A 9,515-nucleotide genomic window follows, 5' to 3' on the forward strand; every position below is an offset into this window, starting at 1 on the left:
CGCTGTACAGCCCCAGAAGACGAAGGCAAATGTTGTTGGAACAAACCCACAAACCTCCAATGATCAAGTAAAATCTGACCATCAGATTCCTGCATCTGGTCAATTTTTCTTTTCATGTTTGTGGCATAGTTGTGTGCGAGCTTGTGCAACTGTTTATTCTCATGCTTGAGCCCTCTAATGTCCTGTTTGAGACTCATCACTTCAGTCGCCAACGATTCAACTTGACGGGTTCGAGCAAATAGGCGTTGGGCCATGTTGGACACAGAACCCGTACACTACACATTAAGAGCCAGAGACTCCTTAACAGCCAACTCATCAGACCGTTTGGAAAGCAGTATGTTATCTTTAGGAGTGACAAGGTTTCGGGCCACCACCGCAGCAGTCAGGTCATTCTTCATCACCAAATCCCCAATGGTAAGAGGACCAGTAGGGGATATGAAGGATGAGCGCCATATGTTGTCTGGAGAAGGCATGGCAGCCTCTTCACCAAGGTTCAAGTCAAAACGACGGTCGGAAGGGCCAGACATTTTCAAAGGTGTTGAAGAAAGAAGAGGTTGGACAAGTAAAGATCTTAGAAGTGCAAGAAGTGAGTTTCTACAAGCGCAAATTCAAGTGTGCTTTGAAATGAACTGCGTGCCTCTATAAAAATCAACACTCAACGTGATTTCAGATATCGAAGAGGTGAGCTTAGAATTCAAAGAGGCCAATTCAAAAATCGAAGAGGCGCTAGCTTTCTCAAAAGTTGGGCTTGCTCAGAAACCATGGGCCATCCTCTTTTCCAGATTTGTCTGCATTCGTCACATGCAACCTCCACACTCGACGAAGCTCAGAACTCGAAGAGGCAAGCTCAGAAATCGGAGAGCCATCTGTTTTTCCAAACGTGTCAGCATCTGTCACATGCACGCTCAGCTTTGCGGAAATCATGGGCAGTTTGTCGAAGCGCCGATTCCAGAAATCGGAGAGCCGTCTGCTTTTCCAGACGTGTTAGCATCTGTCACATGCACACTCAGCTTTGCGGAAATCACGGGCAATCTGTCGAAGATTTCTGGTGAAGTAGAAAGCACGTGAAGTCTACTGTTCAATCATCCAACGGTTGCCGACAAGAGTGAAAGAATAGTATCGGTTATTATTTCCTATAAATGTCGACCTTCACCCTCCATTGCAAGGCAGACATATATAACCTTCCTTCATCTCCGAGAATGCCTTTCCAACGAACCCTCTTGAGTCACTTAGTGTTCCTTATTCCTTGGGGTACCTCTGCAAACAACTCATCCAAAGCAAAAGTATTTCATATCATGAAGGTTGAAAGCAAGAGTATCTCATATCATGCTTTCTCCCTATCCTTCTCCTTGTTGTTGTTTTGGGATAAGGAGAAAGAGAGCAATCAGCCAGCACTTGGTATCAATCTTCCGATCTGGAACCGACTGCCTTGAACCCCTTCCTGATTGCTTACCTAGCCTTGCTCTCGAGTACTCATCTTCATCATTTTATGCTTCTTCTTCGTCTACCACATCTGCCTGGGGAACAGATAAGGGAAGTGAAAATGATACCTCGAAGCATGTGGAGGCAATTTGCCAATTCATCCTCAGCTAGGGACAAGGAGAAAGAAAGCAAGAGGTGGGCACTTGAAAAGATTGAAGAAAGAAACAGACCAACACCTCTACCTCGTGCCTGCCTGCCGTGCAGAAGAAACAAGCAGCGAAGAATGCAGATTGCACAATCAAATCAAACCAGCAGAAGGAGTTTGATTTGAAACCGAGGAACTCTCACTCAGAATTCCGAACCAGTTCGAGATCAAAGCTGTGGAAAAACAACATGATCACCTATCTCCAAAACTAGATTTGCGTTCTTAAACTCTACTCTGTCTGGTTTTTACTTTGCTATACTTGTCATGTTTATTTGTTGTTTGTTTGGTTGCATGTTTTTGTGTGAGTTTATGCTTGAAACATTGAGGACAATGTTTGATCTAAGTGTGGGGGGGGGTAACCATTGTTTTGCATGAAATTCGTAGGAGTTTATCACCCATTACTTCTAGTGTTGTTCCTTGCTGTTTTAAGTGTTTTTAAGCTGTTTTGGAGTGTTTTTGTGTGTTTTGACATAAAAATCCGAAAATCTCATAAAAATTTGAAAAAAATTGTTTTGAAAAAACCCAAAAAGAGTTGTTTTTATGTGTTTGTTTGTGTCTTAGGGTACCTTCCAACACAATGATGAGGATTTGGTTTTTAATTATATGACTGTTAAAGAAAGTTATAAACATGGATGAAAATTTGATTTACTCTTTGGTGTATGCTTGGTTATGGTTTAAATTTATGAATTCCCATGCAATCATAAACGAAAAATCAGTTTTGTAACATGCTTGAAGGAAGGAACTCAAATGAATGCTACAACCTTATGAGACTTGAGCCTAAATCGTTTATTTGGAGATTTAATAATCTGTGCATTCTTGTTTTCTAAAGTCATTGCATGATCTCATTATTATTTGCTTGGTTACTACTTAGAAGGCGTTTCATCATTTAGTTCCAAATGCTAGAACTCATGCCTATTTCATTCAAAGCATGCTATTGATTTGCATAACACATATTCAAGATAAAGTTGTGTAGTGACCACCACCAAAGCCAAATTGCCGTGTATCCTACTTCATTATATGTTTAAGTTTAACCCCGTTGAGCCTTGTGTAGCCTATGTTCTTTGTTAACCCACACTGTCCTCACCTAGCCTAGATTTGAACCATCCATACCCTTGTTCTTGAAGAATAGTAAAGCATGACTCAAAATGAATTCCTTTTTATTAAAGTATTGCAGAAAACAAATGTGGGGGAATTCCTTTTTATTAAAGTGTTGCATGAATCTTCCTTTTGTATTTAAAAGTTGATTCTGCATTCTAAAGTAAATTCCAAGTGTCGATTTCATTGCTTTGCTTGCTATCACTTTAAGAACGTTTGTTACCCCTATCCTTCCTTTGTTAGCCATTACTCCCAAGCCCCATTACAACCCTTGACTTCTATCTTGAGTGTTATGTGTTTCAATTTGTGGAGTTTGAATTTGGTATGAGCATATGGTGTCACTGGTTCTCGCATCTACGTAGTAGCATTCCATTCATGAGATCATATTTAAACATGCTTATTAACTCCATAAATTGCTTTCTTTGTTGTAACATATGTGAGTACTAGTCTTTCATGTTTACATCAATCTTCTCACATATATCTAGTGTAGGGTGTGTAGCCAGAAAATGTGTGTGAAAATAGAGAGTATCTTGTAAGGAATTGAGCAAATTCTCTAAGGCATGTTACTACATTCAAAACATTGTTTTAATTGGTTAATTGTGAACTAGTAAGTGGTCACTGTGATTAAGTATGTGCTCAAGTGTTAAGTTGACTAAAATCTGTGGGAATGATGATTTTTAACTTGTCATGTGCGTTGGAAATCCCTAAGCCAAACGATGGAAGGTTAAGGTTGTGTTTTGTTTTCTTTATTTTGCTCGAGGACTAGCAAAAGCTAAGTGTGGGGGTATTTGATAAGCTCATATTTATATATATTTTACATAAAATTCACTTGTCTTTTCTTAGTTAGTTCCTTATAGTTTTGAGCTATTTACTATGTTTTTGTGTTTTGTGTGATTTATCAAGCAAATAAAAGAAAAGTAGCACAAGTGAGATATTAAGTAACAAATTCGTCAAAACTGCCTATGCAGATTAGTTGACTTTGGAAGCATGCTACGAACAGCTCAGAATGAATGAGAGAATGAGCCTTATATGCTTGGAAAGCTACGGATGTGTATTTTCTGGAGCAATTTACAGATTGTTAATATCCGTTTTCTAGAAGACGTTATGGGCATTGTAACACTAAAAGGTTCAGAAAAGGGCTAAGCAGATTTGGCTAATAAAATGAGAAATAAAGGCACTTGTTTTGTGTTTTGCTTTGTCATCAACACTCAGCAACAAATGGGGTTATGATTGCACTCATTTGGCTTTAGAGTAAGTGGAAATGCACAGCTAGAAAGAGAAGGCACAAACACATGCAAAGGGAGGAGACATCAAACAGCTCACACACATGCAAACTGCATGGACAGGTTGAAGGACAGAAAATGTGTTTGTTTTGTGGTTGAAATGATGAGGAACATGTGTGTGCAAATGGGCAAAGGAAACACACACACATGGGCAAAGGAAAGGCACAACATGGGCATAAAATACACCACTACATTCACTCATTACAACAACACTCACCCTTGTCCCCTTCATTATTTCTGTTTTCATGTACCATTACATTTAATCATTGCACTCAAGTGGTGCACATCCCTTGTCCCCTTCACCCATCAGATTTCATTCACTTTCACCTCAACTACAGGCACTCATTGATGCACCACTCCTTCACTTTCCTTGCCCATGCCGTGCATCATGAATCCACTTGCACCTATGACTAATTTCTGCACCATTCCACCTCCCTTTCCTTTATCTACCATGTGCACAATCATTCATGTTCCCCACTTGCATTCATAGATGCAACACCACTCTATTTCACCCCCCATGCTTTGCATCATTACTTCACTTTCACCTTTGAATCATTGCTCACACCACCATCCATCCCTCCATGCCGTGCACTTCCTCTATAAAAGGAAGTGTGTGTGGCAGCCATTACATGAAGTTTTTGCTTGATAATTCATCCCCAATTCAATACAACTTTCATCCAAACACATCCATTCACCTTCACATCCATTCCTCCATACAACCAAACCTTCAAACACTCACCAACACCTTGTGCTGTAGCAAAGGAAGGGAAGGAAAGTGCTTGGATGTGCATGCTGTCCAACTTGGATCGTTGGAGCGTTTAGGTGTTTTCTTTCTTTTGTTTTCAATGTCTAAATTTGTTTATCTTTGCTTTGTAAGTATGAGGAACTAAACCCCTCTTAACTAGGGGGAATTCGAAACCATGTTCATACTTGCAATATGAATTGATTACCTTCAGTTGTGATTTCATAAGTTGTGAATTCAATTTGTTTAACTGCTTGATTGATAACTTATTCGTGTATGTTTATTAAGAGTGCACACTTAGTTTGCATGCATGAATATGATGCTAGAGTATAAAGGAGTTTCACCTAATAGTTCACAAGTAGTGGAGGTCGCCTATAAACGATCGCGTTAAACGAATTCTTGGCAGTAGTTTCATGCTCATCATAGTAACGAATGCCTCGTCAATACTTATAGTTTTCATGATGCTTAATGATCTTTGATTGTATCTTTATTGTGCTGTTCACGTAAAGGACTTTTGAAGAATGCTTGAATTGTTGTATGCACTTTCCCATCCAATTCAATAACTTAAGGAGAACTTGAAGGTTAATTTAAGCGGACTTAATTAACTTGGGGTGTTGAGTTTCATGATTGATCGAAAGAACAACTGAAAATTGGTTTATGTGCAAGTATGTCATGTGTGGAGAAGAACCCTCTAGCTAGCCCATCATCCATAGTTTAACCAATCACCCATCAATTCACCTAAATTTTTCTAAGAATCTGTTTAAATTGTTCTTTCTTTGTTTTCCTTATTTTCGTCCAAAACCAAAATCCCCTTTATTTTATTAAGTCATATTAGTTAGTACTTGTTTTAGATTGTGTTTTTAAGTGTTTTAAGTCAAGATAAAATCAATTTTCGTCCAAACTTTGTGTTAGTGGCAGAAACTGCCTTAGAGTTGTTTTTAGGCAGTTTTGAGTTTCTATAATCTGTTTTGAGTCTTGTGACTTTGTTTTGAGTCTTGTAAGTTTAATTTCATGCTTTTAAGTTTGTTTTCACATATTTAAGTCAGTTTCAAGTGTTTTAGCAATCCCTCCTAATCCCCGGCCTAGAACGATCCCTACTTACATTCTTTATTACTATTGACAACAAGAGGGTTTAATTTATGTGTTAAGTTATTTTAGCATCACAAAGTGGTAGCCATTTTCTTGATCGAGTAATAAGATGAATATTCTTTGGTGAAAACCAAAGAAAATTTGTCGAAACTTCAGATAGATTGTGGCGGTATGGCGTAGAACCAATCTTACGCCTCACCTTATAGAGTGGTAGCAAATATCTTGCACATGAGATGGTCATTGTTTTAATAGAGGATCATTGCGCTTTGGTAGTGCTTTAAGTGTCTTTGGGTCTCCATCCCCTTTGAATAATGTGAAATGCGGCATGCTGAACTTGCATGGATGCTCTGCCTACTCGATTTCGTTTGTGAAGGGTGACCTATTTATGTTGGTCATGTCCCATTGTAGTGCCTTATTAGTGACCTTGTTGCGTTGCAAATCGCACAATCATGGTTAGAAGCCTTTCTACTTCTTCCGGAATTTTCCTTTGTTGAGGTAAAGGAGCTTCTGGCTGCCCCTGGTCTGACCTACTGGTCTAGGTTGCTCTTCTATGTGCTCAGCTCGTCTATGCCCCGACTGCGATGCATGTGGTTCGTTCTTAGCAGGTGAGGGAATTCTTCGCAGGCTGCTGGTTGAACTTAAGCCGGACTGAGTGACTGCTTCTCTCCATCATTCGTGCTGCCTACTCCGATGTAAGGTAGATGATGCTCCTTGCAGGTCTAGCCGCGAATAAACATTTCGCTTAGAAGGTTGCTCATGTTGACTATCAAAATGTGGCCCTAACTATGAATGTATGCTCGTCTGTGGGCCTAGTCGAGAGTGCACGCTCATTCGAGTGCTAAGATGGGAGTATACACTATCTCGGGGGCCCAATCGGGAGTGTATACTGCCCGAACGCTCGGTTTATCGCTAATCAGGTGGCTACTTGCTGGGATGTTGTTGGAGAGGTTGTTCGTCTGCCATTGTCCTACTGCGGGACACCTCATTGGGGCACATTGCATCTTGGTGCACTGCAAAAGCTAATTCACCAAGGTCATCTGATATGCAAGGGCGCTCGTCAATTCTATGACTTGTCGAGACAAGTGTTTTTCTCTATTTAGGTTGGAAGAGCTTGGAAGGAATGCGTCTCCTTGAACAGTGGAAGTGTGGTAGACTCCGAGCACGAGATTTAAGTTGGAAAATGTCAAATCCGCGAAAAAATGTGGTGAAAATGTCCCTAGTTCAATTGTAGGCCCAAAAATTTGAAGTCGGGACAGTTAAACTAATCTTGGACCAATTTAGGCTGCTTAGAAGGCCAAGAGAGCAGGCTGGGCCATAAAATGGGCTGCTTGGCGTGTGGCGCACGTAGGTGCGAAGCTAGGGCTCAGCTTGGCAATGCGTTGGGTTCGCGTCAGGTTGAATGGTTCGTGCTATCTCGCCTTGGGCTTGGGCCCATATAAACTTGAATGGCATGGCTTGGGCCATGGTTGTGGTGTCGTGGGCCTTGCCAAGGGTGGTTGCCATCGTGGTTGCCACGGTGGTGCCTCGTGGGGGTGGTGCCGTTTCACTCATCGTTGTGTTGAGCCTCGTAGATCGCCATGGTCCTAATCCTTAAACGTTGCAATTTCCGTTCGTCGAGGTTTCCGAATCTCTTGTCATTGTACTTTTCTTTTACATTTTATAGAAGATTTTTTAAAATAAAAATTCCAAGAATAAGAATGCACGAAAAATCTACAAGTGAACAAGAAAACGAAAAACCTTGAATGTGAGAGTCTTTTATGAGCGTTTGATTAAGACCTCTCAATGAAAGCACCAATTTGTGGATGCAAATTTCTTCCTTCTTGTTCTTGGACAAAATTGCACCTATAAAACAAATAACACCTTAGGCCAAGGCCAAGAGCCTCACGTGCCCACGATAAATGGGGGGGCTTTGGCCAAAGAACCTTCGATGCCAAAGTTAGAATTTTGAGGGAAAAGTGTTTGGATAATTTAAAGAATTTAGCAAGAGAATTGGAAATCAGTTTTGGAGAAAATGAGATGGTATTTATAGGGGTGTGGCCGGCCCCTTTGGAAGGATGAGGATCAGCTACTTGGATGGTTTTTTGGGTGAGATTCAAGATTTGTTAGCTAATTAATAAATTAATTAGGTAATATATTAATATAATTAGAAAGGAATAATTTGGGGGTTACCTTGTGGAGAAGATTTGATGAGGATGGATCAAATAGGTTTTGAATAAATACCTATTTTGGGCACTTTTGACTTGATTGAGGTATTATTGTCCACTGCTCGTGCGTAGGAGTTTCGGTGTTCCTCGAGGGTAATTTTGTCCTTTTCACCTAAAATCCACGTGTCGCCTCCATATTCTTCCTGATTATTTTTGGCTCCACAATGCACAATCAAAAAGGTCCACTTAAAAGCCTTCTTTTGTTGCATGTGATCTCCACTTCTCTTCGCACCAAATTTATGATTGTTCATCTTCATCACAGGTTGTTAATTTTTCTTATCATCCTAAGTAACCATACTTTTGTAGTATATTGGCTCCTAGAAAAATCTAGGACCCCTTTAATAACCATTCAATTTTTGGTTTTTAATTTTTAATTTTTATGTTTGAAACATGGGGAAAATATAAAGGAGAAGGAGGGATGAAGAATGATGGTGAAAGGGAGAGAAAAAATAAAGAAGGAATGAAAACAAAATTTTAAAAGTGAAAACAACTTGAAATAGTATTAACTTGATGTTATCAAACGGCACTTAGTTACATATGTTATTGCCAATTATAGTCCCTATCCGATCATATTGTATGATCCATTTAGTTGCAAATGTTCAAATTATAGTCCCTTCACTACGTTTGTTGTTTATTGGTCTCATAAATATCCGATCATACTGTAGTGTGGGGAGTCTAGGGACAAAGATTGATCCACATTGCAACAAATCAAGGATCATTACTCACGAATTTTTATTCGAAGACTACAATTCTAATTAGATTATAGTTTAGAGACTAATGAATCTAATTTTCAGCTTTCGAAAATAGTTCGGAAACAAGGTGTGTTTTATTAATCAACTTCAGATAATGAAATGAGTGGTGCACCTCAGTACGTAGTTAATACCAACTCCCTTGTCAAATATGGTGTCTTATTTCTAACGTAGGATTTTTCAAAGTTAGTGGTGTGATGAGAGAAGACAACATATATATGGGTAAATTACACTTTACCACCTCAAGTTTCGGGTCCATTTCAATTTCTTACAACATCTTTAAAACATTTTAATTTCATAACTCAAGTACTATTTTATTTCAATGTAATACATCCGTTACATTTTACATCCATTGATCTATTAAGAGTTGACATGGCTGCCAAATTTGTGTCACGTGGCAAAAAAAATAATTTTTTAATTTAAAAAAAAAACTTGAATCTTCTCAAAAAAAAAAAAAAAAACTGAAAACACAGAACCCCACCCCCAGCTCCCCCGCAACCTCTCCCCACCCTTCTTCTCCTTCCCGAGCCTCCCAACCACCTCCCTCTCCTCCATTCTCTTCACCTCCCCTCCCATCCAAAAACCCACCCCCACCTTCCCTGAGCCCTTTCTCCTCTTCACCCCCACCCCTTTTCTCCCTTCTCTCATTTTCTCCTTTCTCTCATCTGCAAACTCAAGAATTTAACTACATGAATTTTTGCCCAATCCCCAAAAACCCTTGTGCCA

The sequence above is a fragment of the Malus domestica genome, chromosome 13 (assembly GCF_042453785.1).
Source record: "Malus domestica chromosome 13, GDT2T_hap1".
Taxonomy (NCBI): Eukaryota; Viridiplantae; Streptophyta; class Magnoliopsida; order Rosales; family Rosaceae; genus Malus; species Malus domestica.